Source organism: Eulemur rufifrons, chromosome 2 (genome assembly GCF_041146395.1).
Source record: "Eulemur rufifrons isolate Redbay chromosome 2, OSU_ERuf_1, whole genome shotgun sequence".
Classification (NCBI taxonomy): domain Eukaryota; kingdom Metazoa; phylum Chordata; class Mammalia; order Primates; family Lemuridae; genus Eulemur; species Eulemur rufifrons.
In genome coordinates, this window is record NC_090984.1 from 6,923,186 (window position 1) to 6,932,406 (window position 9,221).

The window sequence follows — 9,221 nt, forward strand, 5'->3', positions numbered from 1 at the left end:
ATTCCAGGCAGCTGGAAAAGTATATGCAAAGGCCGGAGGAGTGGAACCTCCATGGAGGGCAGCAGAAGGCAGATACATAAGGGAAGTGAGCAGGGCCTTGAATGCTGAGCAAGGAGTCTGAGTTCTCTCTGGCAGGTGATAGGGAGCCACAGAAGGTGCTGGAGAAGGGGAGGGCTATAGAAGTCTCGTGACAAAGACTCCCCTGGAACTGGTGCAGGATTCAGCTTGTTGGAAAGTGTTTCTTTCATGAAACTAGGGTCTGTTCCCTCCCACTTGTTGGCCCATGCAGGGTCCCAACCCAGAAGCCCAGTGCCCTCTCCCTGTCAGCCACCTCCTGTCCTGGCTGAACATCCCTGGCTCCTGTATCGGGGCCTCGTGGACCTGGCGCAGCCACCCACCACTTCCCCAGCCCCATCTGTCTCTCTCATCAGCTCTCCGTGTTGGGTAGGACCCAGTCTCAGACCCCAAAGCCTGGAGCCAGCCTGGCGGGGAGATCTGGCTTCGGTCAGGTGGGGGGGGGAAGTGCTTGCGCTTTAATGGTGGAAACGAAGGCAGGGTGCCAGCGGGGAAGTGCAGGCCAGGTGACTGCTGACGTCACACTGCCTGAGCCCTTCCAGGGCAGGGGTTGAGGCCAGACCCCAGGTCCTGGGGCCCGGGGGTCTGGGCAGGTGGGAGGGAGGAGATCCCAGTGATCGGCCGGGGCAGCAGACACCAACTTTTGGAGGTGGACACAGGGAAACGTACGTCACCCTACACAGGGTGGATGTGTCACGCACAGCCAGACACACCCATCATCAGTCCTGAGGTCACACCCTGTCCCTGTCCCCTGCAGGCAGATACTCCTTCCCATACTTCCCTACTACCTTCTTGTCACCCAACTGGTGGCACGGCCACATAGGCAGTGACACCCAAAAAGTGCATGGGGCCCGACACGCCATGCACACAGGACATGCTGGGCACTGTACCCCCGCCTCACAGCCACATGGGCAGACAGACGCACCCTCAGTGCCTGCAGCTGTGCCCACCTGTGCCCACCTGTGCCCACCTGTGCCCACCTGTGGCGTGCCCCCTCGACCCACCCATCGCCCGACCTCGCGATCCACTTGACCCCGGACGCCCCGGCCAGCCCGAGTGACGGCTGCTTCCAGCTGCCCACGACCCTCCGTGGTTCCGGCCCAGCCGGCACACCCGGCCAGGCTGGCGCACACAGCGCAGCCCACTCGCTCGGGGCACTGGGGAGGGGTAGCTGGGGGCGCGCCCCAGGGCCCCAGCTGCTCTTCCAGGGAAGTCCTGAATCCCTTCCTGCTGACTCAGCCCCGGGGGCCGGCGAGGCCAGGGTGCTGCCAAACCTCAGGTATGTCCTCGAAGGCTGCCTGGCGGGGCCTCCATCGGGGCGGGGGCGGGGGCTCCCACTCAGGACTCGGCCTGTCCCTGGGCCCCAGCCCCCCCTCGCCCCATATGGAGCTGAGTTTTAACTGTGGCACTCAAGGCCTGGCGCCAACAGAGTGCAGGCTGCGGCCCGCTGTTCCCCCCCGGATCTTCCCGGCTGAGGGCTGGTGGAGGAGCAAGCTCCCAGCCGAGCCGGATAGCCCCGTCTGCCTGTGGCGCCGTCGTAAAGGGGCCTGGCTCAGCCCACTCCCTCTGCCTCATAAAGATGCCACTGTCTGGTGGGAGCTGGCCTGGCCGCCTGTCCTGGGGCCCAGCACGGGGACACACACGCAGATGGGCATACACGTGCTCCCGTGTGACGTCTACATGTAGACCTGTGGGTGCACAAACTTGGCCCCAGGAATGCCTCACAGAGCCCAGTCAGAAGGGACAGGCAGCACTGGTCACAGATGCCACAGCCTATAGGGTCAGGGTTGGGTTAGCAAGAGGGCCAGGGGCTGGGGGAACCCCAGAGGAGGGCCCAGGGAAAGCTTTCTGGAGGAGAGGGCATTTTGATATGGGCTGTGGAAGGTGAATAGGAGTTTGCCAAACCAGATCAGATGTCCAAAAGCCTTGAATGCTAGTTTTAGAGTTTACCTTTGTCTGTGAGGATTTTGAGCAGGGGAGGAAGACAGTCAGACAAACCCCAATTCACTACCTCCTTTTGAGGACCAGCTTCTGCCCTCAGGGAGCTTTCAGTCAGACGGGGGAGGCAGAGCCAGACCCAGCCAGGAGGGACAGAAGATTCCTCAGGTTTGTGAAGCACCTGCCATGAGTTGGGTTGGATCTTGTCAACAACCTTTAAGACAAGTTCTCTTATTATCCCCATTTTACAGGTGAGGAAACTGAGGCTGTGTGAGGGAAATACTTTGCCTGGGCTTCCACAGGAAGGCAGGGCTGTTCACACACAACCCTGGCCTCTGACCTGCGACTGTGGCTGCCAACCTGGTCCCAAGCTGACTGTAAAGTTCAAAGGCCAGAACAGTGCAGCTCAGATAAGTCAGGGTCCTGTCTTCGCACCTGCAGTCCTGGCCAGGGTGGTAGGGCCCTCCCCATGGGACACACAGGTTCTGCCTGGGCCTTTTCAGCAAGATCGGCCCCCACCTTTTTTGTGAACTGGCCATGGAGTGGCTTTAGTGGGGGGCTTCTAGGCAGAGGGATGTCGGGGTGAGGGCCTGGGGGTGCTTCGCTGGCCTTTTGGGAGGCCTGGGCCCCTGGCCTTGGCCCCCGCCTGCTGTCTGGCCCAGCTGAACATAAACACTTGGAAATGGCCGACCCAACGGAATCTGGGTTGTGGTCAGGCTGTGGCTAAAGAAGCCACTGGAAAAACACGCAGCCCACGGGGCCAGGCCCAGCTTACGTTTCAGCAGGCAGCAGTGGCCTGCTGGGCGCCCGGAGCCGAGGAATGTCCGTTCTCTAACCCTTTGGAGCTTGTTGTCTGACTGGGGAATCCAGTGGCTGGGCGGTGCCACCCTCAGCCCCGCTTTGTGAGGCTGAGACTCGCCTCCTGGTGAGTCCTTGGAGAATCAGGCCTCTTGGCTTGGCCCTCTTGGCTCAGGTGCTATTGAAGACCCCTTGCCTGCTTGCACACCCCCGATGATGGGGAGCTCACCCCTTTCCAGCTGTCATGCCAGGCAGCCAGGAGCCTGTCACCGGGCCGATTTCCCACAGGAAGCTCTGGCTCCGCTGGCCACAGGGAGGGAGGTCAGCGCAGCCTGAGTGCTCCGCATCCCCGGGCCCAGCCCCCCAGACCACTGGACATTTCCTCAGGACCCTTGGATCCAGCGTGTCCCAAATGGCCCTGAGTGTCTCCCTCAAAAAACACCCAGTAGCCAGGTTTCAGCATCATCCATCTGTCCGTCTGCCTGAGAAGTAGCCCACACATCCATTAAGCACCTACTGGATGCTGAACACTTTACTTGCATCTGCTCACTTACCTCTCCCAGTGAGGCTGGTCCCGGTATCGCCCCACTCTGCAAGGGAGCAGACTGAGGCTCAGGCGGTTCACTTCCCTCCTGAGGTCGCAGTGGCAGGCTCTGGAAGTAGGCCCGGTTCCCTGCTGGCTCCAGGACAAGGGCCTGGGCAACCTCGTGTTTTTCAGGCTGGGATGGCCCCTGGTGGCCAAAGGGAGAGCTGCAGCCCAGGCCACGCAGCACGGCCGGCGTCTCCACATTCTGCTTGGCTTGGGTTACTCTCCTGCTCCCACGTCCTCCATGGCTCCCATGGTCCCCCTGCTGGGTCACTACAGAGACTCCTGAGTGCAAAACTCATCCTCTGGGGTCTGACCCAGGCCCTGTCCCCACTCAACCTCACAGTCTCAGTTTTCCCAGCTGGGGACTAAACTTAACAAAGGCCTCTGCCTCTTCAGGTCTTGGTGAATGCAAGGCTGGTATGCAGTAGGTGCTCAGTAACTGCAACTGTGACCCTCAGTAACACACACGAGAAGGCAGGAATTTGAGCTGGGGTGTCCCAGGCAGCCTCAGCTCCTGCCACCCACCCACGGGAGGATGTTGCATTAGTGTTGGGGGAGGGAGGTTGAGACTCCCCAAGGCACTCAGATTCGGGTCTCCATTTCCTCACTAGAGTTTGGGGGCCTCCAGACTTTCTCCAGGGCCCTGGTGTATTGGGCCCCCAGAATCATAGGGGGACAGAAATGTTTACTAGGGACTGAGCACAGGGCCTCACCAGACACTGATGAAGGGGCCCTGGAAACTTCCTTCTTGGAACTGCTCTGTGGGGGAACCTGAAGCTGCCACTGCACACCCCAACTTGGCCTTGATATTCCTCTGACCTGGATTTGGGGGTTCCTCTAAATCTTGCTACACATGGCCCAGGGGATCTGGAAATGTCTACTAGGGTTCAGGATCACACCCTTATTGGTGGCCCTGGGACGGTGTCTGGTTGTGGCCGTGAGGGGAACCCGAAAGGGTTTTGGAGCTATGCCCCACTCACCCAGGGCCTGGGGAGGGGGTCTAGGGACCAGAGACAGCAGCAAAATCCCCCAGGGCCAGAACCTGTTTCTGAACCTCCCCTCTGTCCCAGGTGACCCTGACGGCTTCCCTGGAGGTGCAGAAGGCTCAGGGCTCAAAGCAGCAGGGAGAGGAGCAGGGCTTCAGGGAGAAAGGAGCAGGGCCAGAGCACCAACAGAGGTGGGACCAGATGAGGGGAGGGGCCAGAGCCAGGTCCTGAACGAGGGGCGACAAGGCTGAGGTCCCAGAGAGGGGTGGGGCCGTGACCCAAGTATTTGCCTGCCCTTCCTCCCCTCTCACGGTAGAGATTGTGAAATTAAACCAGATGCTGCCAGGAAACTTCAATGAAAGTCCCATGTGGGGTGACAGATTGGAGACCTGCCCCTACACAGACCATGCCTCTCCTCTCCCCTCCCCCAGCCCCAGGACCTGCTTTGGTCCAGAAAACCCCCATTGGCCGGGTAGGTGTAAGGGTTTGTCCCAGAGAGGGGCAGCTTTGTCCCTAGAGCCACACAGCTCCCCGCTTCCCCCATGCGTGGCGGAGGGGGCGATTCCAGCCCCAGGGTGTGAGGGCCACAGGCCTAGAGAGCAAGCTCAGCCAGGGCCAGGCCCCAGCTGCCCTCTTCTCTACCCCAGGATGGCGGTCAGAACACCGTGCCCAGCAGGAGAAACGCCAGGGCCCCCGCCCCTCCGAGGTCTGGGGCCACCAGCAGCTGGTGGGGAAGAAAGCCGGGGAGGGTGGTGGGGAGTCAGGGACTCACTCTGGGGCATCAGGGCCTGGCAAGAGGGGCTGGGCCCAGAGAAGAGGAGTCTTGGGAGGAGGACAGCAGTGAGCCAGGCAAGAGGGCAGGGGAGGGTGCTCAGGCAGGGGGGCGGCCAGTGCAAAGCCCTGTGGGGGGAGTGTGCTCATCGAGGGGGTTGGTGAGGAAGGCAATGACCTCAAAGACGGATCTTGTAGGGCCGGTGGGGACAAAGGAGCGAGGAAGTGGACTGTGAGAGGGAAAGGAAGCCAGGGCTTGGTAGTAAACACGCCCGGGTCCTATTCGTGTTGGAATAGGCCTGGCCGCCCAGAATAGAAGGGGCAGGGAGTTAAGGCCAGTCCACCCTCGTGTCTACCTTCCAGCCCTCACAGCCTGGCAGACGAATGGAGCGGCTCCCTCTCCCAGCCTGTATGTCCCCATAGGCAAAAGGGGACAACATAGCCTCTGACCCGAGAGCACCCCTGCCTGGACACAGTGCTCAGCACCTTACTGTGTGCGCGTGACTCCCACCAGGCCTCCGGGGCGGAAGCTCCTGCTATTCCCATTTCGCAGAGGGGGAAACAGGCTCAGAGTGGGCAGCATGAAGGACGCAGAGGCAGGACTCGAACCCGGGATCCCCAGCCCTCTCTCGGGTTCTGGCAGGTCGGGTTGGCTCCTGGCAGGGTCCAGCCCCTTCCTACAGGGGTGCCTGGTGTGAGGAGGCCCCGGCCAGGCAGTGGGACCAGCCCAAGGGCGTCCGAAGGGGGCTGCAGGGGCCGCTAAGGGCCTATGAAGGCCCCAGACAGGTGGCAGGGTGGGGGCCTGGGGATCCTGGGGGACAGGACCTGCACACACATCCCCAGCTGCCCTCCGTGTGCCTCCATCCCCCAAAGCTTCAGCTGAGGGAGGTGAGTGAGAACGGCACCAGTCCCCTCCCTGAGCTGTCCCCTGGCAGCGTCGGCCTCGGTGCTTCCTGCATAAATCAGTGCAATCATGGGCCGGCGGGGTCCCTTCCAGGCTGCTCCAGTGTCCCGATTTAGCATGCAGGTCCCCCGGCTCCCTGAGCTCAGGTTCCTACAGATGGAGATATGTTTTGATTGAAGGTGTTACCCCCGCTTTCCAAATTCTCACTATCCCCAAATGAGGACCCCCAAGAGATCTGCTGGCCCAGCACCCCCCGGCATGTGATGGGGGCTGTGTGGCCGCGCCCGGCAGGATCACACACGGCAGGTGTTCAGCCACCGTTTCAAACAGTCTAACCCAAAGGCCAGCCCCGTTCCTCGCCAATCCACTGCCAGCTGGCACGACGAACATCAGAAAGGATTCTCCTCCATCGGGAGGGCGAGGTTAGCGTGGGGATCAAGGGGGGTATTGCAGCCTTCCTGCCCAGAACCGGGTCAGGGCGTCAGCCCGGGCCGGGAGCTGGTGAGAGCACACATGCCTGCTGGGACCTCTTGGGTGGCCTCCTTGACGCAAGACTCTGAACCAGTCCTGTGTCCAACTGCTTGGAACCCTGCCCCGGTGACACTGGCCTCTGCCTCAACTAAATGGAGAGTTGAGTTGAGATGTGGGCCGGGTGCCACGGTTCATACCTGTGATACCAGCACTTTGGGAGGCCGAGGCAGGAGGACCGCTTGAGGCCAGGAGTTTGAGACCAGCCTGGGCAACATAGTGAGACCCTATCTCTACAAAAAAAAAAAAAAAAAAGAAGAAGAAGAAGAAAAATTAGCCCCGCATGGTGGCACATGCCTATAGTCCCAGCTACTCAGGAGGCTGGGGCAGGAGGATCGCCTGAGCCCAGGAGTTTGAGGCTGAAGTGAGCTATGATGATGCCACTGCACTCCAGCCTGGGTGACAGAGACCCTGCCTCTAAAAAAAAGAAAGATGTGATTTCTTGGAACTTGGTTAGGGGAAGGCAGACTCCACCCACCTCAGTGACAGCCCAGGCTGACCCAGATCCCCAGTCACTGTCACTGTCAGTGGCTCACAGAAGACAAATTTATGAAGAGCTATGTAAATGCCACACAAATTTAATTCATCTAAATCATGCAAATTATATGCCAGCAATATACATATATGCAAATGTCTGGGAAGGTACCCAGACCTGGGGAGGAAGGTCAAACGCATTACCAGGGACATGATGGATAACTTGTCCTGCCCTGAGCCCAGCTCTTTTCATGAATCAGCTCTCAGACCCCAAAGCTGCCCAGGTAGGGGCTTTACGTCCCTGGGTCCCCAGCCCAGAAGAGGAAGGTCTCCAGGCCTCTAGCTCTGTGCTCTCAGCAGGATCTGCGGGCCAGGGCGACCCCTGGTGGCCAGTGGCGAGACAGCAGTTGGGCCTCACCCCGTCCCCCTGCTCACCTCCTCCCCGTGTCCTGGCTTCCAGTTCCCCCTCCAGATGAGCCCCCTCTCAGGTGCAACCCCTGATAACGCACGTGCAGGCCCCAGTCAGAGCGGGGATAATAAGCAGGACAGGCTGAGGGTAGTGGTCCCAGTTCCAAGGGCTCTCACTCACCTCCCTACACCAACCTCTTAGGTATTTTTTTTTTACTTTTATTTATTTATTTTTTAAGAGACACGGTCTCAATCTGTCACTGAGACTGGAGTGCAGTGGTGTTATCATAGCTCTCTGCAGCCTCGAACTCCTGGGCTCAAGCGATCCTCCTGCCTCTGCCTCCCCAGTAACTGGGACTACAGGTGCATAAGCCACCACGCCCGGCCAAGTTTTTTATTTTTTACAGAGACAGGATCTCGCTCTGTTGCCCAGCCTGGTCTCGAACTCCTAGCCTCAGGCAATCCTCTCAAAGTGCTGGGATTATAGGCATGAGTCACCATGTCTGGCCTCTCTTAAGGATTTCTAAAATGCAAAGTGTCCAAGGGTATACAGATGGACCCTGACTTATACTGGTTCCACTTATAATTTTTTGATATTAACATAGCGCAAAGGCATTCAGTCGAAACCATGTTTTAAGTACCCATACAACCATCCTGTTTTTCACTTTCAGTACTGTATTCAACAAATTACATGAGATATTCAACACTTTATTATAAAATAGGCTTGTGTTAGATGATTTTGCCCAACTGTAGGCTAATATAAGTGTTCTGAACATGTTTAGGTAGTTTAGGTGTACTAAATGCACTTTCAACTTACAATATCTTCAATTTACGATGGGTTTATCCAGACATCACCCCATCATAAGTCGGGGAGCATCTGCACAGAGAACCATGAGATTGTCTCCCCTGCCATCCCCCAGCCTTTTGGTTCCCTCCCTAGAGGCCAGGTCTGTGACTACTGTCTTCTTCCAGAGATATCTGGATAAAAGTCTCCCTCCCCCCATTTAAAAAATCTTTACAAACTGTCACCCTCCAGGCATGGGGAACCTGAGGCCCTTTGATTTCAAGATTCTTCTTTTTTAAGCATCAGCGTTAAGAAAAGCTTCATCTTTCTCTGCTGCACTCCTTTTAATAAAACAATTTTATTTGGATTCAGTCAAAAGGTGGCACTTTAGGACCTAGAGGGCCTCATTTTGCCTTAAGGCCGCAGGTTCCTCACTCCTGTGTGGAGATGCCATTTCAGCCTTTTTTTAAAAAAAGAGAAGTCGCCGGGCACGGTGGCTCACGTTTGTAATTCCAGCACTTTGGGAGGCGGAAGGATTGCTTAAGCTCAGGTATTCGAGACCAGCCTGAGCAAGAGCAAGACCCCGTCTCTACTAAAAATAGAAAAAATTAGCCGGGTGTGGTGTGTGCGCCTGTAGTCCCATCTCCTCCAGAGGATCACTTGAGCCCGAGTCTGAGGTTGCTGTGAGCTAATGATGATGCCACTGCACTCTACCTGGGGCAACAGAGCAAGGTCTGTCTCAAAAAAAAAAAAAAAAAAAAAAAGAAATAAAAAAGAAATAAAATAAAACAAAATAAACAAAAGAGATGTGGTCTTGCTATGTTGCCCAGGCTGCACTCAAACTCCTGGGCTTAAGGGATCCCGCCATCTCAGCCTCCGAGTAGCTGGGACCACAGGCGTGTGCCACCATACCTGGCTAACTCCAGCCTTTCTAGCGGCCGTACAGTATTTCACTGCATGCCTGGT